The sequence below is a fragment of the Miniopterus natalensis genome, chromosome 12 (assembly GCF_054644295.1).
Source record: "Miniopterus natalensis isolate mMinNat1 chromosome 12, mMinNat1.hap1, whole genome shotgun sequence".
Lineage (NCBI taxonomy): Eukaryota > Metazoa > Chordata > Mammalia > Chiroptera > Miniopteridae > Miniopterus > Miniopterus natalensis.
This window is the reverse complement of record NC_142092.1, coordinates 45689037-45716079: the sequence shown is the minus strand read 5'-3', so window position 1 is coordinate 45716079 and position 27043 is coordinate 45689037. Positions and strand designations below refer to the sequence as shown.

General features: G+C 42.0%; 1 long non-coding RNA gene across 1 annotated transcript in view; it reads left to right on the top strand.

Annotated features, from left to right (window-relative positions):
- LOC107544889 (uncharacterized) overlaps positions 1-26733 on the top strand; it is a 97093-nt gene extending 70360 nt beyond the window's left edge. The window contains exon 3 of the long non-coding RNA XR_015715442.1: positions 26149-26733. This is a non-coding gene — a long non-coding RNA (uncharacterized LOC107544889). The remainder of the gene's footprint in view (positions 1-26148) is intronic.
- The last annotated feature ends 310 nt before the right edge of the window (positions 26734-27043 follow it).

The window sequence follows — 27043 nt, the reverse complement described above, 5'->3', positions numbered from 1 at the left end:
CATTTTTTGATACTTTAAAATTATTTAGCATTATTTCAGCTTGCCTTTTTTATTTATATGTGTGTGTGTGTACTGACTACTTCCTTCATTAAAGTTAACTTCACGGGCAGAAACTTCTCTTGCTTACGCTACATTCCTAGCACCTTGAGCAGTGTCTGGTGCGCAGCAGATTCTCAGTATTTGTTGGGAAACAGAATGAAGTTGCAATGCCCTCTCTGAAAATGCTCTTTCTCCAGGCACAGCCACTTTCCTCTAATGAGGTCTACTATGAACCCCAGAGTTTTAAGCTCTACTAACAGTTATGGTGCTTCTTAGCAGGGACAGACTCGGAGGGAAGCTTGAGGCAGGGTTTCTATCACTGAATTGCCTATATTCAAACTGGGTGCTGGATCAATCAGGGTCTTGCAGGGAACAAAAATTAACCCTAACTGGGTAATTTGAGGAGAGGCTAATAAATGGACTATCTATAAAAGTGTGAGCGAGGTTTAAAGATTCTAATAAAGGAGGTTGTCGTCCACTTTGGCTAGTAATGCCAGGGAACCGTGGTCATAAGGAGAGGGCTACCTGAAAGGACCTGGGATTTTCAGGAGAGGAAACATAGTCAGTTTTGCAAAATTCTACATGAATAGAGTCAGAATTATGAAGTGGCACTAGAGAGGTAGAAAACTGAGAAGTGAGAGAGAGGAGGGAGGGAGACTGGGGAATAAAGTCTCTTGGACCTGCATGGTGGGAAAAGAAGCGCCATGTGGAACAGTATCTCTTGGATTCAACGTGTGTCTGTGATTGCCTGATGGCCAGTGAGCACTGTTCTCAGAATGAAGACAACCTTCATTCCTGGCTCTCTCTGGAAAAAGTACCTGGAGATCCTTTGGTCTTTGGAGTATTTAAAGTACAGCATCTTCTAATATTGATTGTCTTTACAGAAAAACTTGCACAATTATTTTTTAAAAAAACCTGCTCTCATCTGGCTAAACTCTTTATTTAATTTATCTTTCACTATTTCCCAAAGAAAAATATCTCCTTCGGCCAGGCTGGTCTATCCAGTGGCCCCCAAACACATTCACTCTTGTCTCTGGCTCTTTGCTCATTTGTGGTAGGGAACATATCATGAGCCCTTACTGTGTGCTAGGTCTTATGCAGAAACACAATAGAGATTCCCCCATTAGATCTCTACCACAACTTGATGTGCTAAAAATTATTATTGTCTATATCTCATAGATCAAGAAACTGAGGAACCAAGAAGTTAGGGCACGTTGTCACATTATACAGCTGGCAAGTGGCAGAACAATATGAGAACTCCTTTCTGCCTGAATACTGTCAAGAAAAACCTCCCAAACACATGTCCTTTCAAGGTCACACTGGAGCATTGTCTAAAAGGCCTCAACAGGGAGTACTGGAGTCTTCAGGGCAATATACCTTTATTTGACTTAAATTGACTATTGATTAGAACCCAGACTCTGTGAAGTTCTTTTAACTCAGTGAAGATTGTCAAGTTGCAAATGATTTTTATGCAGTAGACATGCAACAATTTCTGTCCAGTAGAAAAGGGAACCCCAAAAGTTATAGCTTTGTTGTCCTGTAGAGCATTAATCAGTTTTGTTTTTAATTTAGCAACTTTATTTCAGTATTCTGACTCTCATTAACAATATCTACTTTGATTTCTCCTTTGTTCTGTTGAGTCAGCTTTATTATACAACGGATTCCTTCATTAATGAGCTAAGTGGCTCTTTGAAAGGTGTATACAATATACTTTTATGGGAATCATGCTTTTAACTTTGAAAATTATACTTTGACAATACAGAGCCTACCCACTTAACTATTGTGCTTAATAACTTAATGCCCCCCAGTCCCACAATGCCTGTCCCTTACATATCCAAACTTTCAAATTTAAATGCTCACCTCTTCTCGTAAAATCTTCCCTGAATATTCCAGTCTTTGCCAGTCATTTTCTTCTTAGAACTTCTGGGACACTCATTGGTCTTAATGACATACTACTAATTTTTACCTTATTGCCTTACTCGTCTTTTTATATCTATGTCTAGCTACCCATCTGTCTATTTTCTCCCCCCTTCAGGTGGATAGAGAGCGCTAAGAAATATTCCTTCAAGAAGCGTTTGAAATCATCCAGATGTTCTCCCATCCCTACTCTGCCCCCAAGTTTCTTAGAACAGCTTTGGGCACATAGTATATGTTCAATAAATACATGTTGAATAAAATGTAATTGAGCAGCTCAGAATTCTCCTGATTCACCTTTAAGTAACTCCAGACAAAGCAGAGAGGAGTTGTATCAAAGAACGAGCAGCTTTTAGGAAAGAATGAGAGCGACCAGGAAATTCTGTTATCAAGAGGAGGGGGAAAAGTCTTGTGCAAGCCCGAGGACCCCAACAGTTAACTTTAGAATTTGCTCACGTAGTTAAAACTCATTCCAAATGCTATTTTTCTAAAAGCCGGCCCAGTGGCAATCTGTGCCTGGTCTTTTTCAACCACAACTCCGTTTAATTTCAAAACAAGGGAAGATGAAATATGCTCATACACGGCAAGTGTCCCATTGCTATTCATTAGGAAGCCCCTTTCGGTGGGAAAGTCCATTCTGCCGTGGACTCACAAACAAGTGATCGCCCCTGTTACTGGCGTTCCACACCCGTGATAAAACACGTGAGTGAATCAGCCTCAGCCCAACTGTGCGAGTTTTCTTCTGGAAGGTGCTGTGTCCTTCGTCTCGAATATATGGGAATGTATCTACATGCACTTGGATGTTTTAAAATAAGTGCATTTCTACCTGCGAGGACATTAATGGGAAATCCTCTGAGACTTCCTTTCAGAGGTGATGGTAGGGATGGTGATGGCAGTGGCGGCGGTGTTTTTTGAGTTCAGAGCCTCTGCCCTTGAGCTAGGAGGCGCCTGTTGCGATGCCCTGTGGGCCACAGCCTCTGGCATCTTTAGAAGAGCGAAGGGCTGGGGAAAGGGGCGCGGCGAGTGCTCGCAGCCGCGAGAGAGCAGGGCTGGAATGCCGGCTCCGACCGCAGAATGGTCCACGGAACTTGTGTTTTTCATTAGGGTTGCTGCAGTAATGCTGGTTTCTAGCATTCCAAAGGATATTCAGGCTTATATTAAATTAAATTCTCCTTTAAAAATCACTCCATGTTGGAACAACATGAAGGATCAGACGGCAATCAAGAAAACTCAGGAAACATAAAACACGAAGGCTAGCTCTGGCCCTCGCTTATGCTGTTCGTATGAATGTACAGTGTGTGTTATCCATGATGCAGTCGGTAATCTGGAATGTATCTGAAAGACATAGTATTGCCTTGAGCTTTTGATTGACTTCTTGGCTCAAATATATATAGCCTACTTTAATAACTATAGTCTATACCAATGCAATAATTTAAATAGTCCATCACAATTTTGCTCAGTGGCTCTAGGTAGAAATGCTAGTGTTCCAGGATTCTACTCACTTTCCTTGTTTCTCTGCAAGATGACTTTGAGTGTATAAAGAAGATTATTGGGTCTTCATGGTATGGGATTAACAGGGAGGAAGTCCCAAATCTGTGTGTTATGTTCATGTACTGTCTTCTGCTCCAGACTCCCTGTCCACCTGTTGTTGGGTGCCCTGATGCTGAAGTCTGTAAATCATGAACTTGTTTGCTATCTCAGGTGACTTAGTCATAGCCAGGGAGACTCAGGAACTAGCTGTACCTCATCTAGGCTCTCACTGGTCCCCTCTGTGTCTTCCTGCCTTCCACCTGGCCTCCTGGCACATTTCCAGCTTCTGCCAAGTCCCCAATTTGCCATGCCACAGTTGATCTCATGGCAAAACTGCTGACTGGCCAATTCAGCATCCAGGCTACGTGGGAACAGTGGGAGGCTTGGAATGCCAACCCAAGAAACAACATCCTCCAGGCTCTTATTGTGAAAGCGTAGATGCAATGAGAGGAAGTTTGTCAGACCGACCCAAAAGGAGTGGGACTAGAGGGAAGTGTTTCAAGTTTAAGAAGCAAAACATGCTGAAACCTGGAGAAAGAGGTGACATTTAGCCAGTCAGTCTAAAAGAAACAATGGGCTCCTTAGAAGTGTTCATGAGGGGACAGCACCTGGATTCCACTTCCCTGAAGCCTGCAGATGGAGTGAGCTGGGATGCTCAGGGGTTGATGGGTATCTTAAGAGTGGCAGCATTGAGAGTTGTTGTAAAGGACTCTTATGCCTTCATTTGCCCCAGAAACTTCAGGGTGTTTCTGGTCCTTAAGGGAGATACACACTGGCCAATGAGTCTGTCAGGATAGATAGGGAGCCCTCCTAGAATATTCTGGAAGGCATAAAGACTTCTAAAATCAGTTCTAATGGTGTAAGGGTATAAGAGGGAACCCAAGCATCTACTGGAATTGATTTCTTACCAGCCTAATGAGATGGGGTTCAGAACAGATTACATTAGTTTAGGGATGGAAAATAAATGTGATATTTCTCTTACTGTAGTATGTGGACTACAATTCTTACCCACATTAAGAATGTTAATGTATAAAGAGAGGTCAGGAAAAGAGGACTGGGTGGTTTTCATTGGTAACATTTGGGGGTCGGGGAGTAAGAGAATGGTGACAGGGCCCTTTCTAGATTTTATTCTGTATTTATTTTCATTGTGTAGATCATCAGCCTCAAGACGCCATTCTGACATTACTTGTGTAATAAAGACATATAATCAAAGAGAAAGATTGAGCCAGATGATCTCTAAGAGTTTCTGGCAGCTGTTATTCTGATGTGATAACTTTTGCTGCAAATGAGAGTGGCCGGGCCAAGCACACCCAGCACCTCCGCTCCCCAGTCATGACCCTCCACAATAGGATTGCACAGTCTTTTCATCTTGTACAGGTATAAGCTCCCTATTTTCCCCTTAAAATCACCTGAGGAAGCTTTCAAAACATATCAGATACTTAGACTCCACCCTCTAGATACTCTGAGTCAGTTGGTCAAGGAAGAAACACAGGCCTCTGTAGTTTCAAAACTCTAATGGCAGCTAAATTGAGAACCATGCTAGACACCTCCTGGAGGTCAGCCTCAGTGCAGCAGCTGGCTCCCACCTCTGCCTGTGTCCTGCTACACACTCTGTCCCCACCACAGTCCCTGCTATCTCCTTTTGGTTAAAATCCTATCTACCCTGGAAGGTTCTTCCAAATCCTACCTTCTCTCTGAAGGCTTTGTTCCCTGGCTGAGATCTGTCCCTCTTAAGAACCTTCATTGGCCTTTATTCATCCTTCTCATGTGATCTGTATTTTGGCACATTTTGCACTGCAGTTAGTTGGCTGTTTGCTTATGTATAAGGCTGGAAGCTCCTTGAGGCTGGTAGCCAGGATTTAGTCATTTTTGCCAGGCTCTGTCTTCAAACAGAGGGTAGCCAAATTGCACTGGATCTTCACAGTGATTTTAACCAAACGATATCTGCGTGGACTAAATTACATAAATGTTTGTGGGAAATGGAAGGACAAATAGATCATATTAGCTTTCAGAAAAAGCACAGCTAAGTACTTCCTCCTTGAAAAAGAAGAGCCACAATCTCTGTGCACTCACTGTGGTCGCTGGAAGTCAAATGGAGAAACGGCCTGTTACTGAGACAGTGTCAACTTGAATGGAGGGTCTTGGATTTAGGATTCTGATTTCACTGAAATGAGCTCATAATTTTCATCTCCTAACGTCCTCAGGGAAGGAAGAAAAACATCCAAATTTTTAGTCTAAAAAGTACAGAGAAAGCAAGTCCAAAGAATTTATCAATGTCAGTTAAGTGGGGAAGGGAGAAAATACATATCCCTTCCAAAGTGTGCTCACGGCCCACGCTCATTCCTGGAAGTGACAGTGCGAACCAGCGCTTTCCCACGCGGCTACTGCTGCGCAGCCCCATCGGGCTGAAACCTGGACTGCACAAGCCTCCGGACTGAGCTGCCAAGTTACAGGAAACACAGGAGCAGATAAATATGTTAAACGACAGAACCAGGGTGTGATTACCAAAACCCAGGCTGGGAAACTTCAGTATAGATGAGCTGGTTGTGTCAACGACTAAGCTGCAAAAGGGGATAAACGAACAGGGTAAATTGCAGGTTAAAAGAGACCTTGAGAGAGTGTCCCTCCTATAGTGGGACCGCAGAGAAACCTCAGGACCAAGAGCAACAGGAATGTTTCAAAATCGGGGACAGCAGAGGGATGGGAGGCTTGGTTGGAAATTTGTATGAGAAGCAGCCAGGCATCTAGATACAACTGATATAATGCCTGATGTGTAGAACATCTGTGTAGGAGACTGGGGATGGGTTCTTAGAAATCTAAAAAAAAAAGTTTAAAAAATTTACTCCAGGAATAGCAAAATTTTGTATAGGAATAGAACATACTTTTAGTATGGCTCAGTGTAAGTAATATTTATGTAGCCAGAATAATGTAAGCAATGGAAGGTCATTTATTAAAAGACAAAACCAAATGTAATGTAGCTCTTTTGGAAGGAAGACAGGATATGTGAGTGAGAGGGTGGGTAGAGCTAAATCCTCAACGTCCGTAGCATAAAAACAACCAATATGTAAAGGTGATTGGAATCAAGAAATGGCAGTATTTCACTTGGTTGTTTTGAAATAGGAACATAAATGCCACAAGAAACATTACAGATAGTTGGAAGTGGTTGCCTCTAGAAAGCTGAAATTGAGGCTAGAAAGCATGAGGCAGGGATTGCTGCACTTCTTTCTTTTGGGGGAGGAGGGTTATATTTGACCCTTTAAGCCATAAATATTTCACTTAGATTAAAACATTAATTTTGAAAAGGGTACGGTATTTGTGTGTTAGCTGGGTAATTGAACTAGTCATCAGTAAATTCTAACTTTAAGAACTTGTGACTCTCTACTGAACAGGTGCGAAGCCTCCAGCTAGCGCCTGGGGCAGAGGCGGTGCAGAGCCATTGTCAGTTCCTCAAGCTTCAGAGTCAAGCACATCGTGCCTCTTTCGGGAATGGCTTTGTCTGTTGAGGATGTGTTTTCGCTTTTGCAGGAAAATCTGCTTTAGTCCTCCACTTTGTTCCTCCGCTTTGTGTTTGTGTGTATGTGTATCTGCGTGTTCCAACATTGTCTTTCTTTTATTTTATTGTCAGCATGGTACGTATATTTAAAAAATTTAAAGGATTGATTTAAAATATACGTATTTATTAATAACATAGTTGTATTTAATTTTAGGGTGAGTACACTATTAATTTTTTTTAACAAGGGTATAATCAAATAGCAACCAATATACCTATTCTTTAGAAAGCTTATTTTCCATTCAGTTGGTCAATAAAAATTCTTTCTAAAAAATATTGGCAGAAAATATATAGTCTCTATCAACTTTGTATGGAAAATACATCTATTATTATAATTGCTATGTTTTTACCAAAATGTAAGCTCCATAAAGAGCCACAATTTTGGCTTCTTTTGTTTAATGCTTTACTTCTGGTGCCTGGGATGCAATAGATGCTAAGATGTTGTCAATCAAAAAGACTTTTAAAAATAATTCTGTTATTGAAGCATAACATACATATGGTAAAGTACACAACATATATATATGGTTTTAAAAAATTTATATATAAAATTATTTTAATTCAACTTTTAAGTTGTCCTCAGAGGGAGTGTTGTCCCAAAATAACATACTCAGCCATGACTAAAAGTTAAACTCTCAAAACATTTTTTTTAATGAAAAAATTTTGTGGCAAAATACACATCCCATAAAATTTACCAACGTAACCATTTTTAAGTATACAGTTCAGTGGCATTAAGTGCATTCACATTGTAGATGGATGATAGTAATGGGACTCTTTTTCTCTTGCAAAACTGGAACTCTCTACCGTAAACCAACATCTCCCCTTTCTCCTTTTCCCCCGGACTCTAGCAACCATCACTGTCCTTTCTGTCTCTGTGAATTTGACTACTCTATGTACCTCCTCTAAGTGGAATCTTACAGTATTTGTCTTTTTGTGAATGGCTTATTACACTTAGTATAATGTCCTCAAGGTTCACCTGTGTTGTAGCATATGTCAGTGTTTCCTTCCTTTTTGAGGCTGAATAATATTCTGTTATACGGATGGACTACATTTTATTTACCCATTTATTTCTCAGTTGTCACTTGGGTTGCTTCCACCCTTTAGCTCTTGTGAGTAATGCTGTTATGAACATGAGTGTACAAGTTCTGCTTTCAATTTTTTTGGGTACATACCTAGAGCTGGAATTGTTACATTATATGGTAATTTTCAGTTTACATTTTTGAGGAACCACAGTGACTGCTGTATTGCTTTCCACAGCGGCTGCACCATTTTACATTCCCATGAACAGTGCACAAGGGTTCCAGTTTCTCACATCTTCTCCAACACTTGTGATCTCTTTTTCATAGCTCACCCTAATGGGTATGAGATGGTATCTTATCGTGGTTTTGATCAAATCACTTCTGCTGCTTATTTTTTAAATTTCCAGTTTGGACTTTATTTTACATCTGTAGATTATCTTTAGATGGAACCTGGATGTCTCCATAAATAGTGTGTAGCAGATGCTCAGCTTGAGCTGAGTTGGGAATTTTACTTGTCAGGATCTTCCAGATGAATTAAGGTGATGAACCTGCTGGGAGAGTGTATGTCTGATGGTGGCAAAGCCTGTTTGAGGTTTAGGGCTGTTCTGGTCTAATGTTGTCTGTCACTCATTTCTGCCCCAGGCCCAGTCGGTGCCTTGGACTCCTATCCGGATCTGGAGAAAAAGCTCACATTAAGTACAAGAAAAGAAGTTGTATTTCTCTGAGCTCATCTTCTAAATTCTGACTGAGAGAGAGAGAGAGAGAAAGAGAGAGAGGGAGAGAGAGAGATAGAGAGAAAGAGAGAGGGAGAGAGAGAGAGGGAGAGAGAAGGTGGCAGAGCCTGAGCGGAGCCTGCCCTGGGCTTGCCGGCCGCCCAAGGAAGCTGACTGCATTCGGAGGGGCAGCAGGCTTGGTAGAAATTGTGCTTTGTGTTGCAGGGGACAGCAGCGCCTGGGGGATGTCAGGAAACGTCTGACCAGACTTGTTAATAAGCTCATACGAGCCACCCTGGATTACCTCAGAAATATTTAAGGGAATGTTTTATGGAAAATTAATTTAGAGTGAGAGGCAGAGGACTGGTTGGATGAAATACAGACTATCATTGTTAATGCGACTCCATTTGTACCCAAAGCTGGTGGAATAGCAGGAAACTTAAGATGCAGGCAGGTAAAAGTTTTGGGATCTAGTTGCTAAGTGGCTGCTGGCTGGAGCCTGCTGGGGTTAGCAGCTATTTGATGAAACCTATCTCCCTCGTCCTGCACACACATTCCTGAGATATGAATCAACCATTTCTTCTATAGCATTTCTTACTTTGTTGTACTAAAACGACAACAAAAACCCCTCCCGTTCATATATTTTCAGGAAGTGATATCATATGTACATAATGGTAAAATTAGCCCAGGATTTTACGCTATCGAAACACAACAAAAGAAAGCTTTGTTACAAATTAGTTACAAACTTATTGTTGGTGTCATGTAGCTGTGCAGGCAATGATTTCAGCAGGAAAACAATAATTGGGTGAATTATGCCTAAGCATGAGAACAACCCACATATTACCAATAATAATGGTGATCAAACTAGCTTACCGTTAAGCCCTTGAAAGATTTTGGTTTAGATGTAATGCCTACGTGAACTGTCTAAATACACTTTGAAATAGGCCCACTTTTTTTTTTAATGTGTCTTTATTGATTTCAGAGAGAGGAAGGGAGAGGGAGAGAGAGAAACATCAATGATGAGAGAGTCACTGATCTGCTGCCTCCTGCGCGCCCCCTGCTGGGGATTGAGCCTGCAACCCGGGCATGTGCCCTGACCGGGCATCAAACTGCAGTCTCCTGGGTCATAGGTCGATGATCATTCACTGAGCCACACTGGCTGGGAAAAATAGGCCCACATTTTTTTTTTTTTTCAAATACATGTAATTTTATTTATTTATTTTTAATATGTTTTTATTGATTTCAGAGAAAGGAAGGGAGAGGGAGAGAGAGAGAGAAACATCAATGATGTTCTGCACGCCCCCTGTTGGGGATCAAGCCCGTAACCCGGGCATGTGCCCTGACCGGGAATCGAACCCCGATCGCCTGGACCCTAGGTCGACGCTCAACCGCTGAGCCACTCCTGGCCCGGCAATAGGCCTACTTTTAATGCCCATTGTGACTAGAGAGGAAAGTGTGTGTTGTATGCATGTGCGTGTGTACATGTATGCAACTTATAAGAAATACCTTTTCTATGTGGGCAAAAAACATGAACACATATTCACATGAACACACTTTTATTAAGAACTTAGACTATGGATGTACAACATGAAATCTAATTAGATATGGATGCAGTGAGTGGTGGCTGTGGGAGAATGGACCTTCTAAAGGGTGGGGGAAAAAGTTGAATTATAACTTAAAGGGCCAGATGAGGGGGGTTCAGGTTTGATCAGGCCTGAAGGGTTAGCAACATGCCAGCACCAAAGGTTAAAGCAACAAGGTGAAAAAAACTGAAGCTGGCTAGGTTGCTAATCTGTAAGTAAAAGATCCAATTGCTTTGGCAAAGAAAATGGCCACAAGATTTCTCAGAACAAGGGAGAGAGCTGACCTTTCGAAAGTAGGCAACTGGGTTAAAATTTATGCATTAAGCTTTCTCTGTGCAATAAATTATAACTTCCTTTATTTTTCATTACTGAACTCATCTTTCTCTGGAGTCGTCCAGCTAATGTAAACTTGCCAAATTGAAAGTAACCCAATCTCTGTTGGTTTAATTCAAGTTCAATTCAAGGTTAAAGTCTCTATCAGGACAGCTCCTCTCCTTTTCCCTCCCTGCCCTGAGCTTCCAAACTGGAGGGACGTGTTCCCACTGCCTCCTGGCAAGAAGAGCTGGAAGGACCAGAAGTTGAATGATGTCTGCTAGGTCCTCCGAGGGGCCTGATGAAGAGAAAATGGTGACATCTTTTTCTGTTGGGCACTGGCACTGGCAGCCGAAGCATGCCTAGGTGGGCTAAGCTGTGGGCCCTGCTCTCCTCGTGGATAAGGTGCCATGATTGATTGCTCTTGAAAACTTGTCCACCTCTCTAAGTTGATCAGGCCCAGTTTGACTCTTTTGTGTTCTATAGATTTGGCAAGGTCTTGCCAAATCTACAATGTAGTCCCAAGTGTGAACTCACCATTCTAGAGCCCCAGTGGTCTCTTTGTCCCTGGCTGTGATAGTTCTCCCTGGCAAGCTAGCCAGCCTTCCCCTCGGTCATCTTTTGTGTACTAGCTACAGCACTTTTAGAAATCACTGGAGCCCTCACCCCCCAAATGAAGTTCAGGGGGACTAGGGAATGTCATTTCAGGCTCATTTGTTTAGAAATCTGGTGCTGTCCTCACTGGAATCTGTGCCGTGCTATATTGGATTCCATGGAAGGGAGAAAGCTAATCTGGATGTTGTGAGATCCCCCTCACCCCTCTGAGATGTCCATCACATTCCTATTGTCTCACCCTCTCCCTTTGGCTGAAGCCTGGAACCGTCAAGGACCCAGGCAGCATTCTCACCCTAGACTTGCCGTCTCCCTCTCTTTACCCCCTCCACCCTTTCCCGCTCATCTTCTCCAGTGAAGGGGCCTGTTCTTTTCTCTTGGGTTGGAACTTCCTTTCCTCATACCTTCCTCCTTTTCCACCTATGTCCACATAAAAACTCTGCTTTCTGAGTAGACCAGGACTGGTAGATAATGGAGATATTTATTAAATGAGAGACATAAAGCTATATAAGGAGGAAATTTTTTTAAAAGTTGTTCTTAAAGAAGCTTGGCTTTTAAGAATATTGTCTTCCTGTGAATAATCAACTTTGTGAATTGAAGTGCTAGGATAATCTCTTTATTGCAGGGAAACCTACCCCTCCTTCCCCGGGACAACAATCTCATGAATTATCTTCAATGGCAGATGAGTCACAAGGAATTTTTTTTTTTACCAAAGGATAAAAAGTACATTGACAGTATTTTAAACATATCTACACATCCCCAGCTACTAACAGGATACACTTCTGAAGTTCCCCCATGCCCATCTTTTCAACCATGTTCTTCTGTGTGTCCACCTTGAAGTGGACAATAAAAAAGACAGCAGATTATACCCAAGAGTATGAACAGGTAGGCCTATAAGAAACCACCTGGGTGCACATGTACGCACAGGCTCTCAATACCCTTCACTCCACGATTCGACTTTGATATCAAATGGTATATGTCGCCAGATTACTTTTTAAAAAGCATTGCCATGAAGTTAAACTTTTATTTCCTTCTTGAAACAATGATGCAGATGAGATAGAATCTTTTTTTTTTTCCTTCTTTTTTTTGAGATAGACTCTTAACTCTATACCAAGCAAGGATCTTTCCATGTAATTATTTTTCCATCTGGAAAAATTTTAAGTAATATAAATTATCTATAGACATGAAGGAATCATTGCAGTTTAATGGATGAGTTTTAACTCCAGAATATTCTTGCCTGAAATTCTTCTTACACACTGAGTTAGGTTTGCTTTTTAAGTACAAGCCAACCAGAAGACAACTGGAATTCCAGAAATCTGCCCATAAATAACCACAGTTCCTGTAGAGTTCATGTCTCAATCCTGAGTATTTCTACACTGTCCATTAACACAGGCATAAAAAGTAAAATTTCATGGAGGTAAAAGATAATAGTTAATTGGGAATGGCAATCAGATTGTAGTGCCCTGATGTGCCTCATATTAATTTAATTCAAATATATTCAATAAATACTTATGCACCAGACATTGGGCTAGGAAGATATGCAAAGATGAGTTTATGATATTTTGAAATGACCAAGCATTAAATTATCACTTACTAATGTAATGTTACAATAGAACAAAGTATATTTATTCAATTGCCTCTAATCAATTATGGCTTCTTATGGCCTCAGGGATAAGAGCAAATAAGATGCTATTATCCTGATTCATAATTCTATTACTAATCTTATCATTTTTATTCCTCCACATACAGGTTTGCTGTGAGTCTTTTTGAAATATGATTCAGAAATATTTTAACAAAGTCAAGAATAAATCATTTGTATTTGCCAGTCAATGTTTAGTGAGAAGGACTGTGAAGGGATGGGGGCTCTTTGAAGATCTCCTTGTTATTTGTTTCAGAAGACAACTCATAGCATTTTTAGTCTCGGTAGATACCATTTTTTTTCTGCTTGCAAACATTTTAAAATTGTACAATAGAAACAAGAAGACAGAAACTATTCTGATCTTGGTGAGGAAAGAGACTTACAGCATATATTAATAATAATAACCATGCACATTTGTATAGATCTCTTTATTTCACAAGGTACATTTGCATGTATTTCATTTTATCTCACAATAAAGAACTCTGCCAACATCAAATACATTTCAAACAGGAAAGGGACCAGTGGTATGGAGCCATCAAAGTCAGAGTCAGAGTAGGGAATGGATTTCCTTTTGGTCGAAGGAATAAAGTGTCCCTTTGATTTTTTTTCCATGCCATGCTGGACTTTTGAGCGTATGTGCCTTGTTCTTATTTAGATCATCGGAATATGTACTCTTTGAACCCATGCAAAAGGGCAGTTATAAAAAAGAAGATTTGATCCAATAAATCATAAACCTGTGAACCTCTAAGCCAGGGAGAATTTTCTTCCCACAGACCATAAGGATACATCTTAATATTCCCACATCCACAGCAAGATGTTCCTCCTGATTCCTGGGAACTTCACGATAAACTGCATTAGCTCATTACACTATAACACTGGGTGATGAAGGGACTTGGAAGAGTGTAAGCAGAAGAGAAAGGACAGGAGGACAGGAAAGAAGGAGTAGAAGCGAAGGCCAACAAATTCTGTGTGGAAGCCAGGAAGGAAAACAAATCATGTGTGTGCATGGGGAGGGGCCAGGTCGGGGGTGGGGGTCCGAAGACACTTAGCTTTATTAGAAAGGATCTAATTGTTTCCTTAAAAGAGATTTTTATAATCCTATAGCCTGTACAACTTTTAAAGTGATATATCTAAATAGAAAAATTTAGAAACAAATAGGCTAAACATTAACAGTAATTAATTCTGGGTTGAAATATGAGTGACAATTATTATTTTTGTTTGCTTGCTTTTTTGTGCTTTTCAGACCAGACCAGACCAGACCAGATCAAATCAAAGTCAGACCAAATGAAACTTTATGAACTCCTTTTTGGCTTTATTAGTGATAGCTGCCAACACTATCCTTTCTCTGAAGAAATCATTTTATTTAATGCACAACAGCAATCACTCACAGCCATGACCACAAGTCAACTTAATTTGTTGAATACATACTATGTGAAACTCATGCTGAATCAAATAGAAGATTTAGGGAGCTCTTCGAAAAGCTGATTCAAATTTCTAATCTCTAAAGTGAGATTTGTTTTTCTTTTGCCAGCAAGTGCTTGTGTTCACTTCTGGTCTTTGGAAAGCAGAACGTAGAATTAGCAAATGTAGGAAAACACATTTATGCACCCTGGAAAGTTAGTGTTGATGCTGGTCATTTTCCAAATAAACAATTAAACTGAACTTTATTGAGATGAAAGAGTTATTATAGTTAACTCCCAGAATTACTTGATTCTGTCTGGGTTCTTATTTTAATTGATTTAAATACTGTATGCTATCAAATTCCTGTTTCCCAAGTTCAAAGAGAAGTGGATGATCCAGAGAGATGAATGCTAATGATAAGAAAAGAACAAATTCAATACCCCAAGATTATCCAAATAAAAACACAATATATTTTGATCCTTGGCCTACTAGTGAAGGAATTTAATCTCTAGTAACATAAAGCTTTTGGCTCAAGATTTTGAGACAGGCTGAGTTGACCATTTATAAAAGAAGAGGGTTGTGAATGATTTATATTTGAAAAAATAATTTGCAACTCATTATTTATTCTTAAATAATAAACTTGGTATTTATTTAAGACCAAGTCACATGGGTAATATAGCTACAAGATTTACTTGCTTATTTAAATGGAGTTGAAAACATTTCGTTTTATGCATTTTGCAAGCCGGGAGAGCCAGTTTCTTTAGTTTGGTACCAGTATCAAATAATACATTTCAAAGTCTCTGATCATTATTGTGTGTTTTTATGGGAGAGAAGATTATTTTTAACTTTTTAAAAATCAAATGAATGCAGCCCGGCCGGGCGTGGCTCAGCGGTTGAGCGTCGACCTAAGATCCAGGCGATCAGGGTTCGATTCCCGGTCAGGGCACATGCCCGGGTTGCGGGCTCGATCAATGACTCTCTCATCATTGATGTTTCTGTGTCTCTCTCTCCCTCGCCTTTCCTCTCTCTGAAATCAATAAAGATATATTTTTTTAAAAAAATCAAATGAATGCAGATCATTCTAATTCTGATTGGCTATCAATATAGTATGAGCACATTCTTAGAACTGAAGTGTTTAAAAGTCAGGGTTTTGGAGTTCATCTCACTTCATACTACTTGGACAAATGTCTTCCCTCTCTAAACCTCATTTTTTTTTTTTTCTTGTATTATTGTGGTAAGTATTATGGGTGCACTTGGAAAGACTATGTGTGCTGCTATTGTTGGATAAAGTGTACCTCTTGATAAGATACATTGAAGCGAAAACAGAATCACTCTGTGCAAAAAAAAAAAAGTATAAATCACGAGGAAAGAAATCCAAATTGCTTGAACTTTTCAGATATATCAAGGTCATGGCGGAGAAAGAAAGACTAAGGAAGTGTCCCAAGATGAAGGAGGCAGGTCAAGTAACAGTAGTGTGTGATTCTCAATGAGATCCTGAATGGGATTTTTATTTTATTTTTTTCTTGCTGAAAAAAGGCATTATTGGAATAATTGATAAAATTTGTAGATTAGATAATAGTGTTCTCTCAGTCTTAAGTTCCTGTTTTGTTTTTTAAATCCTGAGTGTATTTTTTCCATTGCTTTTCAGAGAGAGTGGAAGGGAGAGAGGGAGCGAGAGAGAAAAATGTGGATATGAGAGAGACGCATCACTTGGTGGCCCCCCTTACGTGCCCTGACTGGGACCAGGGATGGAGCCTGCAACTGAGGTATGTGTCCTTGGCTAGAATGGAACCTGGGACCCTTCAGTCAAGGGCCGACACTCTAACCACTGAGCCAAACAGGCCAGGGCTAAGTTTCTGGTTTTGAACATTGCACTATGATTTGTAAGAATGTACTAGTTCATAGGGAATATGTAAGCACCGACATATTCAGATGTCAGGGAGCAGCATATCTGCAACTTACTCTCAGGCAGGTCATCCAAAAATAACGTCCATGTCCTGAGAGGGACTGATAAAGCAGACATGTGAAATGATCACAGCTGGGGAACCTATGCGAAGAATACACAGGAATTCTTTGTATTGTCCTCACAACTATTTTATAATAAAGAGGAAAAAATAAAGGGATGATTTTACTGTAATGATGACCATGATTAATAATAAGACCCTTCGCAGATATTTTGAGGGGAAAATTGTACTGAATCTGCTAGGAAATGTGACATTTTCAACAATAAGTGGTTACAAGTGCTTTTTAAAAAGAAACTTTTGTCCCAGAAAGAACATTTTGGGAATGGATGCTTGAAAACAGTTCTTATAAGCATGACTCCTTAAAAACATTATGAGCGTGGTCAAGACGGAAACACAGACAAGTAGATTTCTTGTTGTACTTTCGCAGACTACATTTCACCCATTAACTTCAGTGTTGGAAAAAGAATTTTTAAAATATTTTTTTAGTTAACAAGTGAAGAGAGATTTCCTGAGGACATTTACTGTAGTTCACAGCACAAACAGAAAATCTAAGACCTCGTGCATTTTGTTCCTTTCATATCTAATGATCAATAATAGTTTATAAAATTAAAAAAAAACAGCTATTGATTAATCACCTCGACGGAGGAGAGTTTCCTTTTGCTACTGTAAGTCTTCCACTCGTTTCCTTGAGAAATGAAAAGGAGCAGCAGCACGGCGGATTATTAAATTCATATCGTATATTATTCCTCAGTGAGAATCACTTTTCCAAAGTCCCGAGTGTAATCGCGTCTTGATATATAACTGCACTACATGCCTCCAAGCCATTGGCAGTTCTCCAAAGAGACCAAACAGAACTTCAAATATTATTTCAGAACACTGAGGGGAAAAGGGAGAAGTGAGATTGATTTTGTTTTAAGTGACTGGAGCCGGGCTCTGCATGAACTAGCGTTTTTTGCCTGATTCCTGTGGCTTTTGTTTGCCAATTAGAAAGTATCACCTGGATCCCATAGTTGGGCTAAAGCAGGAGCTCAGCCGAACAAAGCGGGGAGGAGGCGGCCCCTCCGACAGCTGCCCGCGGGTGTCGGCCCAGGTGACAGGCGGGAGCAGCTGCTCCTGGGCTCCCACGCGTCCCCGTGAGAAAGCCAGCCCCGCTCCAACAGGAAGAAAAACTGACGCCGTGATTTCAGAAGGGCAACTCGATCCCCTTATAGAAAGCGATGGGGTTTGCACTGGTTTATTAAGGGTCAGGGGGAGCCTGAGGGGAGACCCTCATCCTCAAGCACTGCCGTTGGATGGGCACCCGGAGGCCCTGACAAAAACCAAGGCGCAGCTTCTGAGCGGGGGAAGAAAGCCCTTCCACGTGGCAGGTGCTCGGAAGTCTGCTGCTGGGAGGTTTTGCTTCTGGTGCCTGGAAGATGGGAGGGAAGGGGAAGAGCTCCCTTGCTCTGCCCGGTTTCCATAGGAAACTGTAAATAGAGAACCGGAGAGCTGGGAGCTGGGCGAATGGTCATCATCAGCTTTATGGTATTTCCAAAAAGGAATTTTTTCATAACATGCAGGGGGACCTTGTGTGATAAAGAGAAAGCAGTGGGGGACCACAAGGGGGAAGGAGACAAGCCTCAAGCCCTCAGCAGCCCAGGCCTCGGAGAAAAAGCATTCCTAATCAAAATGCTTTCATCCTAATCAGCGCCCCTGGTGATTCAGGCTCTGCTTCCTCCTGGGATCGTGGAAGGCGTGTGACTAACAGCCTGAGATGAAACACTATCCTGGCTAATACTGAAGCCACGTTAATGGAAATACTGGATAGGTTTACTTCATCCAGACCTAAAGGGACCACTACAATATAGCCCAGGGGTTGGACATTAAGGTCTACTTCTGTTCTTTGTGTGTGTGTTTGTTTTTATCGTTTTTTCCCCCCAGATAGGCAATACATTCACATGATTTAATAACCAGAACATATTAGAGGCCTACAGTAAAGACTCCCTCCCATCTTCCCCAGCACCCACTCTTCCCCATAGGCAGCCACTTATTACTGTCCTTTCAGACTTTCTTTATGTATCTACGAACACATGCAAATACAGATGACTGTTTCTCTTTTTATTTACTCAGTGATAGCAAGTTATAGAGGGGGTTTCATTCCTTTTTTCTTTTAGCTTTATAACTTTCCTTTGTGTGGATGTGTAAGATTTAATTTAACCAGTAACCTATACCGATGAACAAACATTAAGTTGTTTCTAGTCTTTTATGATTGCCAACAATATAGCCAGGAATATCATTTTAAATATGTCATTTCACCCATTTATGAGTTTCTATATAATAAACTTTCAGAAGGGTAATTACAGAGCCAAATGGCATGTGGATTTTAGACATATGGCCAAATTGTTCTAGATACCCATAAGCAACCTATGAGAGCTTTCCACACGCTTCACCACATTGTGTATTCACACTGAGGGGCTCGGGCACCCTGACAGGTCAACACTAGTATATTAGTAGAGTTTTAATTTTTTTATTATGAGTGAGATTGAACATCTTTTTATATGTTTAAGAGTAGTTTGTATTTCTACCTTTTTTGCACCTTTGGTGCACAGTGCCTGCGCTAAGGAGATGCTCTGGGGTCTGTTGACGTGACGGTGCACACTGTGTGGCACAGCTGAGTTTTCTCCATTGTCTGTGATTATGTTCTTTCTACATAGAACATTGCAGATCCTCTAAGGCAAAACAACAACAAAAAGAGAGTGAAGTATATGGTGGCTTTGTAAGGTGTCACTTGCCTAGATTGAACTACATTTCCCAGAATTCCCGACCCTGTATGTTTCAGGCCAGGCTGTGCTGCAAGAGAGACTCTTATGGGAGATTTGGAGGCTGCAAGTGAAGGAGCAACCATGATGTAGCTCACATATTGCTGCTGATCTCCTGGCTGGCTCATCTTGTTGGTGGCACAGCAGCCGGACTTGCAGCTGCTCCTCCTTCCTCTGGGCCACCTCTGTGATGAGCGGCACTAGCTTGTCCTGCAGGACACCCCATCAAAGTCAGAGGCAGTAAGAATTGACATGCTTTTCAGTCTTTCCTTATGGGTTCCAGCTTGTCCTGTCACAAAGGTATATACATTTACACACATACATACATGTATTACCTCCTAGAGATTCTGCTTATTTGATTGAACTATGACTAATATGGGTGAGGGGAGTTTATCTGACAAAATTTGAGACATCAAAAATAGTAGCAAGCCATCTGGATTTTTTTTATTAACCATTGCTATCATAATAATACAACCCATCAGATGTCCATGGTAACTCTTCACCATCTCACAGGGAAGTATGGTGTTAGTGGTGAGCCTTTGGAGTCAGAGGCTGGATTTCAAGGCTGGCTCCACCACTTTCTAGCAATGTTCATTGGGCAAACTCCAAATCTCATCTTTATGTTTAAAATAAAAGGAACAATTATATCTACCTTATGGGTTTATGAAGGATTAAGAGATAATCCACATAAAGGTCTCAGATTTGACTGGCATGTAATTAATGCTCAAACCAAGTTAGCTAAATTAATTGTGTAGAATACACAACTACTTGTAGCTATCACTTTTGTCTCTAATGTATAATCCACTGACTTCCATTTATACCCATAACTTGTGAACTGCATTTACAAAGTACATGCACATTTCATAAATTGAAGTATTGAGATTATAGTGTACTGTCAACAAAATGAGTATAAATATTTTGAGACCATCCCTAGTCATTTATGGGTTAAAGAGTTTATAATAATAAAAAGTCAGAAATATTAATGAGATATAATTGAGGATTAAAATGATATAATCAGCTTGCACTGATAATATAAACTCAGAGTCATGTAACTCCTTCATTCCTTTTGCTCTTTTATAAATTTTCCTTTAGGCTTAGCGTTTAAAATTCTTTCTGCTTTAAAAACTGAATCAATCCTTGTATTTACAACTGCTTGTAAATTATAAGCCCTATATTTGGCTCTTTTTTCCGTTCTTTTTTTTTTTTAAAAAAATATGTTTTTATTGATTTTAGAGAGAGAGGAAGGAGGAAGGAAAGAAACATAACATTGTGCCCACAACTTGGGTATGTGTCCTGACCGGGAATTGAATCAGTGACCTTTTGGTGGATGGGAGAACATTCAACCAACTAAGCCACACCGGCCAGGGCTCTGTTCAACTTTTTATGGAGTCATTTAAGAAGGTAGACAGAGAGATGGTATTCAGAGACAGCTGAAATAGTGATCCTTCTAGAAGGCTTCCATGACCTACCCAAACCTTAACAACATGAGGAAATGAGCACATGTCTTAGAAGCCCCAGTGGCTCTCAGGGTCGAGGCTCGCGGGCATGTGCAAAACGAACTGAAGGAACTTCTTGGAATGATTTGACTTTTCTTTTTGCCTTTTGGAACATTTGAATTTTCTGAGTTCTCTTTGTTTATGAATTAAAAATGCTTTTGTTTATGAAGCTAATTAAATTATTTTAAGAACATAAACAATGCGAGATAAGGGACTCAAACATTGTGAGCCTCTCTGTCTCTCTCTGTGCTAACAAACGGCCTGTGTCATAATAAAACAAGTTTATTTCTAAATAAGGCAAAAACGACTGGGTCCTGTCTGGTGGAGCAAGACACCAAACAGCGTCCCACTGTTTCTGTTGCCCCTGCTGCTCCCTGGGAACTTCATGAAACCCAGTATTATTTAGCAGAGACCAAAGGTCAGTTCCCAGACAACAAAAGACAATGGGCTTAGATATTGCTTATCAACCCTCAGTGAGTGAGGAAGGCTCTAGATTGTGAGAACTTAAAGCAGGGCCTCCCTTGTATCTGCCTGAGGCTGTGATGATCCGAATTTATCCTTGTTCTGATCTCACTAGCTTAAGACACCTTGAGAGAACACCTGGCACGTAGGAGGCATTAAACATTAATTGTAGCCAACAGAATAGAAAAACAATTTGCGATTTTTTTGGAAATAAAACTTCAGTCCAAGTTTATATAAAACTCCAATTTAAGAAATAAAACAAAGCCAGAGCCTCAGCTACTCCTTTTTCTTCTCCCTAAAATGAGCTCCCTAGGAGTCCTTGGAACAGTGTCTCGAAGATAAAAGACAACACAAAAATTCTTTCATTTCCAAATGCTACTTTCTGAAAAACTCAATGTAATATTTGAGGACCCAGGCTATGGAGGAGTGTGTGGACCTTAGGCACATTCAGCTTGGTGCATCTCTGAGCATGCATGTCAATGTTGGGTACTGCACAAGACTGATGGGTCCTGAACCTGGTTTCTTACGGATTCTGAATCCCACCTGGCACTTGTGGCATCTTCAAGGCTACCTCCTGAAGGATGCAGGATCTCCAAGGGCAGGGCTCAGGGGCTGATGCGCTCTCCTCTCTTGGCCGCCTACCCATGCACCAGCTTCCTTCCATGGCCTGACTCACCACAGCTCCTGGGAATTCACAGGAAGCATCTTGTTTACCTGGAATCCAGGAGCGCCGTGGAAGCTGGGCAAATCACCATCTTTAGGGATGTGGTGAGAACCCGTATTTAAGTTGCCACTGGGGCACATCTCCTTCTCAAATCAGAAGAAAGCAGGTACAGTTTAGCTCCAGACTCAGCTCCTGTGTGGGACCAGGAGCGCATGGCTTCTGTGTGCTTCTTTTAGGAAACCTTTCTTTCCTCTTTTGCTTTTCTTTATGAAACCAAAGTGCAACAGGGATTGGGTGAAGGGCGACACATACTTCCAGATTCATGAAGAAAGAAGGGAATACTAGTGGGAGCAGGGCTGAGGCCCCCAGAGATGGGCATGGAAAGCCCCCTCCTTGCTCTCAGTGCCCCCTTTGGTGACAACCCTCAGAGGTCTGAGATGGCTCGATGACAGCTGCAGTTGGAAATAAGCGAGATAATGGTAAAGGAAAGGAAGCTGACACCCGAGGGAGAGAGATGAGGTGGGGGCACCTCATAGAGCATCTGCAAGGATTTCTATCCGTGGGAGACTGAATTCCGGACCCCCGGCCCTTAGGAAAGCCCGTCTCTGCCGCTCAGTGTCCCTGCTAACTTTCCTGCTCAGTGCTCTGCTCCCTCCTCCATGCCCAGTCCTTGCTCTCCCTCAGTCCACCTCTCTCCAGGACAAAGGACCCTTTGGGGGACTTATATCGTGAGGCTCTTTGCAGAGAGACGGTGGGACACGAGGCCTCAGGAAAAGGACAGAAGCCCATCCCAGACCACCGCGCAGCACCACCGAGCAGGGGGAGGCGGGAGGCCCCGGAACACCGGCCCGCGCTGCGTGGGCTCCCGAGCGCCCCCTGCGTGGGCGGGGCTGCCACCTGCCTGCTTCGGGGACGCGCTGCGGTCTCAGGGCCGCGCCTGGGGCCGAGCTGGGGAAAGTCTGCAAAGCCTGCGCCCCGACTCGCTCTCCTGTGCCTTGGCGCTTACGGAGCTTTTTCCACGGCACAGACGGAGCCGGAGGCCAGGCCTCCTCCTCGGATGGACGCTCGGGAGGCCATTCCCGTGCACCCCGGCTCTCCATTCTGCCCTCAGGGCCCCCGGGGGTTTAATGAGTGGCATGGTGCTAAACCTGGAGGTGGCGGCTTGGAGGCCGTCCTTGCTGCACATTCCTAGTTTGAAATGATGAACGTGCGTGTCGGGCCCTAAGCGGCCCAGGGGCCTGCCGCGGTGCCCGGCGGTGGCCGCCGGGTCTGGGCGCGCACCTGCCCCGCCCGGCTGCCCCCGGCGGGCTTCCCCCGCGCAGCGGCGGGCGGCGGGCGCGGCCGGGCTGGGGGCTGGGCGGCTGCAGCCGCAGCTGTGATGACTTCATGACTCTCAAATGGCCGTGGGGCCCGGGAACAGGGCCCGGATTGTATTCAGGGGGTGGAAGTAGCAAGTGTGAAAGTACTGCGTCAGCCCGGACCTCCTGCCATATTATTTTTTGAAAATCACTCTTATCTGCAGCGAAAACACCCCGAGTGCCAGCGCTCAACTCCTCCAGCCTCTTTAATGGGCAGGGTCAGCGGGGCCCCCCTCCCCAGCCAGGGCGCTTTAGAGGGACTGCTCAATACGAAGCCACCTTTAGATGGGGTTTCAGGTTTTAAGAAATATTATCAGATTTTTGCATTTGAATCTGCCAATGAGCCCCAGTGAGCATTTGAGCGGGTTGGGGGGTGAAGCAGTAATGCTGAAAGAGATGGCTTTAGGCCTGTTAGCTTGTTGCCCGACCCAGAGAGATTCTGACCAAGGGATGTGGCCACAAAATCCCCCAGAGCCCTGCTGCACCAAGGTCCAGACCACCTGAGAGCTGAGACTGAGCGAGGCATCCTGTGACTTGATGGTCAAGCTTCCTGACATTTCAACGTGGTGACAAGGGTCCTGGCCGTGACTGGATGGGAGGAACTTGTGCACATGATCATCGGATAGGATTATACTCATTGCAGCATTATTTGTGGTGGTGAAAAATTGGAATGACCTAAATGTCTATTAACTGGGGGATGGATGAATACAATGTGGTGTATTTAAATGATGGAATTGAATACAGCAGTTAACATAAATAACCAGGCTGGGATAGAGCTCTAAAAAGAAAAAAGTAGCCCAGCTGGCGTGGCTCAGCGGTTGAGCATCCACCTAGGATCCAGGACATCGCAGTTTGATTCCCTGTCAGGGCACATGCCCAGGTTGCTGTCTTGACCCTCAGTAGGGGACATGCAGGAGGCAGCCTATTTCTCATCATTGATATTTCTATCTCTTTTCTCTCCTTCTCCCTTCCTCTCTCTGAAATCAATAAAGATATATTTTTAAAAAGACAAAAATATAAGCAAGCTGCAGAATGATAACTAAAGTATGAAACCCTTGAAAGAGAGAGAATGATAAATGAAAAAAGAAAAACCTCCACAAAACAATGTTATTTTTCTGTTCTGTCCTGCTTGGAGGCAGTTCTATATATATGCATAGAATGTCTAGAAGCCTAACCCCAAGCCCCAAACTATCTACGGGAGGGTAAAAGTGACTGAAACTGGTACAGGTGGTCAGAAGTTCCTTTTGCCTAAACGTTCAGATGTTTAAAGGGAGAATGATTTCATTTATTTCTTATGTAATTTAATGTTCATTATAAAACAGGAGAAAATGAGGTGTTAGTGGTGTACAAACTTAATCCATCCAGATTTAGCAGATGTGGAGCTTTGCGTTTTGACTTATTGGTGGATAATTGGTGGTTCCAGTTCTTTTTTTCTTTTACTTTGCTGAGATGTAGCAAACTGATGTGATTAAAAGGGTGAGAGGAGTTGGCGTGTGTGGTGTTCATAAATCAGCTGGTGACGGTGGTAACAGTCAAGAAAGTTCTTTTCCAAGTCGTTAGTCTGTCATACTGTGGCCTTGCTGAGTCACAGGGTCATCATCCTGTCATGTCAAGCATGGTGTGGGAGAGGGGTGGGCCGCATTTATTGCTCTAATTGGGCCCCTTAAAAGGGGGTAGGTCCAGGTAATCAGACCTGGTAAACAGACCTGATGTATTACATGTAGTCTTGACATTTCTCTTTGTACCTTCCACTTGGAAAATCTTGCAAATAGATGTAAGTCAGTCGTGCAGCCACCATATTGAAAATTCACCTTATTTGGGGGTTAAGTAAATAATAGAGCTAAGAATTCTGCAAACCCATAGGTGCTGATTGCTATAGTTACAGAGATTTTCAAATACAAGATGTAGCGCGTGTGTGTGAATTAACAATATAGAATTTTAAAGATGATAAAAGAAAAACATTCATAGAACATTTAAAATAGAAAAGAAATTATAATTTTATTAAGAAATGGCTTACTACGTTTTATAATTAGCACCAATAATATTAGTTGTTTTTAAAAACAATCTTCCCTAACTATAATAATTGTGTTCTCATTGTGGAAAACTTAACAGTTAAAAAAATATATAAATAAAATTAAAAGCAGACAAAAATGAAGCAGTGACTAACTCCTGATGATCTGATTATGATGTTTTCTTCTAGACTTTTCTGTTATTAATATCACAACACCTCCATCCCACTGGCGATATTGTTTTATAGCCCGTTTTATCATGCGGTTATTAATATTTTATAACCATCACCCCAAAATGTTCCCTTGTACTTTCTTCCAATCAATTTCCTACCCACCCCAGGTCTTAGTGACCACCGAACTGATTTTTATCACTATATTTTGGCCTTTTTCAGATGTTATATAAGTGGAATAATATAGTGTGTGGCCTTTTGTGACTAGTTTCTTTCATTTATCATAATGCTCTTGATATTCTTCCATATGGCTGCATAAGAAGTTTTCTTTCTTTTCATTGTTAAATATAATTCCATTGTATGGGTGTATTACAACCTGTTTGTCCAATTATCATTTTGGGGATTTGCTGAGCTTTTGGAATCTGTCGGTTGAAATCTTTCATCCATTTGGAACATTCTTGGAGATTGCTTTTCAAATATTATTTCTGCCCCAATCTCAGTCTCTCCTTTCCTCTGGGACTTGAGTTGCAGCTATGCTACAGCCTTTGGTTGGGTTCCCTTATTTCTTATGCTCCGTTCCATTCTTTCCATTCTTTTTCTCTCTGTGTTAGTTTGGATGATTGTTTTTACTTCAGCTACACTGCATTTTTCACGATCGTCAGTATTTATGATGTGATTGCCATGGGGTCGTGCAAATGGACCTGAAACTCTATTCCTCTTCTTTTGCTTGGTTACCTCTTCGTCATCACCTAGACTTTGTGTCCTCAGGAAGGGCTTCTCTGGTCTATCAGATGAGGCCAGATTCCATGTGCCACATTCTCAAAGCACCACACACCCTTCCTTCTGAGAAGTCACCGAAGTTGTACTTTGCTGGCATTTTACTTAACTGGGGCACTGTTTGTCTGCCTTCTCTTCTAGATCATGAGCTCCACGGTGCAGAGGTCAGGTCTGCTGTTTATCATGGCTCCCCTATCTGTATCTGCTGCCCGAGACAGAACAGAATCTTGACATCTTTGAAATTTATGTGACATGAGTCCCTCTTCGGGTGCTTGGAAACCTGCTTCCTGAAGCTGTTCCGGCTGCCTTGTCGGAGCCCGGGGTATGTCACCCAGCCCTGCACCCAGCCTCCGCCCTCGGTGGTGGCCCAGCGTGTGTGCTGCATCAGCTGACTTCACAGGTAGGGGTCACACCACTTACGGGCACATCCGAGAACCTTCTGCCACAGCACAGGTAGAAAATCAAGTTGAAAGCAGAAAAACAGTTTGAACTTAACTGTAGCGGACAACCTTTGGACTCATGGGAAACTTCTGGCTCTTTGGCTGAATTCTTGGTTATAAGCTTCTCATTTTGTGGGTTGACCTAGCAATTCTGATTTCTGGGAAATGACTGAGCCAATTCTCTGTTCTCCTATTTGCAAAGGAGCTTGGTTGTTTGTGTGACTACCATTAAGTTTCCACACTGCCTTACTTTCAGTTCTGTGCTCTTTGGGAACAAGATCTTCCTTTCTTTTCCTTCCTTCCTTCCTTCCTTCCTTCCTTCCTTCCTTCCTTCCTTCCTTCCTTCCTTCCTTCCTTCCTTCCTTCCTTCTTTCTTTCTTTCTTTCTTTCTTTCTTTCTTTCTTTCTTTCTTTCTTTCTTTCTTTCTTTCTTTCTTTCTTTCTTTCTTTCTTTCCCTTCCTTCCTTCCTTCCTTCCTTCCTTCCTTCCTTCCTTCCTTCCTTCCTTCCTTCCTTCCTTCCTTCCTTCCTTCCTTCCTTCCTTCCTTCCTTCCTCTCTCTCCCTCTCCCCCTCCCCTCTCTCTCTCTCTCTCTCTCT